This window comes from Trachemys scripta, chromosome 3 (assembly GCF_013100865.1).
Source record: "Trachemys scripta elegans isolate TJP31775 chromosome 3, CAS_Tse_1.0, whole genome shotgun sequence".
In the NCBI taxonomy this organism is placed as follows: Eukaryota; Metazoa; Chordata; order Testudines; family Emydidae; genus Trachemys; species Trachemys scripta.
The window spans coordinates 12,278,455-12,280,095 of NC_048300.1; positions in this window are offsets into that span (position 1 = coordinate 12,278,455).

Genomic DNA, 1,641 nt, shown 5'->3' on the forward strand with positions numbered 1-1,641 from the left:
TACATGGTCCCGCCTTAGACCCCTTCCAGCCTTTTATTGCTAGGATTCTATATTTAAACTCAGGCCCAGTTTTCAGTCTTTAGCACCTAATGTCTCTCTAATCTTTCTGATCAAATAGGTGCCTTAATTCTCTCACTTGTGTGTTCATACTGACACTTAATTCCCTAGCTATCCATTTTAGACACTAAAGTACCAATTTGAATGACCAGTGTGGGAGATTCACATAGGTACCCATGTTTTAAAATTGTTCTATGTCAGCTCCATCAAATATTGTGGAGATATTCAACTTCTGTTATTCTTGTAGTTTCTTACAGATAAAATTTTATGCACTAATTTCAAGCTGAGCAGTTGGGCATAGGGAAGATTGACAGGCAGGATTTCAAGAAGCTCTGTGTTGGCCTAACTCTGCTCCACTAAAGTCAATGGGTACTTTTGTGTTCCCCCCCAGTGAATCTCTCATGTTTCCTGGCACAATCTTTGTCTCTATGCCGAGATGCTGCTTTTTTCTATTAGTGCTGCTTCCTATTGACCAATGCAAAAATGCTGACTTTGGTCCCTTACCCACACAGAGCAGAGGATGCTTCCATTTATCATCCCAGGTATAATTAAATGATAAACCCCTCAAAACCATCTGCTTTCCCCATTAACCCGTGAGGAGCTGCAGATCTAGAGGGGCACAGATGGCTGGGGTTGGGGAGCGACATCCCACAATATTCATATTTAAGAGCATCGTTGCTGACCAGGGACCCTCCCATCACTCATTCACTGTTCCCTGCCCCCCCAGCCACATCCCCCTTTCTCCTATTCTTCCCCCAAGCCACAACCTTACCTTCTCCCAGCACAGCCCCCTCCCCTAGCCTCCTCCAGCCACAGAGCTTCCTCCTCCCCCTACAAACCCCCCAACTCACATCCCCCTCCTTCTTCCCCTCCCCCACCACTGACCCCCTTCCCTCCTCCTCTCCCAGCACAGACCCACCACCTGTCCTCCTCTCCCCCAGCACAGCCCCGTCCCCTCCTCCAGCCACAGATCTTCCTCCTCCCCCTACAGACCTCCCAATTCACATCCCGCTCCTTCTTCCCCTCCCCCACCATTGACCCCCTTCCCTCCTCCTCTCCCAGCCACAGACCCACCATCTCTCCTCCTCCCCCCAGCACAGTCTCCCTCCTTCCCCCGCCAACCTCCACTCCCCTCCTCCTTCTCCTACCCCTGCCAGACCCTCCTCCTCTCCCAGCCACAGACCCACCACCTCTCCTCCTCCCCCCAAGGCAGACTCCCTCCCTCAGCACAGCCCCCACGTCCCCCCAACATCACCCCCTCCTTCCCCTGCCAGACCCCCTTCCCTCCTCCAACCACAGACCCTCCCTCCTCCCCCCAGCCAGACTCCCTCCCCCAGCACAGCCCCCACCTCCTCCCCACATCACCCCCTCCCTCCTCCAGCCATAGACCCTCCTCCTCAAGCCACAGCGCCCTTCTTCAGCCTCAGACCCCTCCCCCCGCCACTGACCTCCTAACACTGATTCCCCTCCCGCCCCCAGCACACATCCCTGTCTCCCCCCGACCCAGCACCAGCCCCAGAGCAGGCCGGCGCCGCGCTAGCGGCTGACTGCGGGCTCGCGCCCGAGTGACAGTGCCCCGCGTGC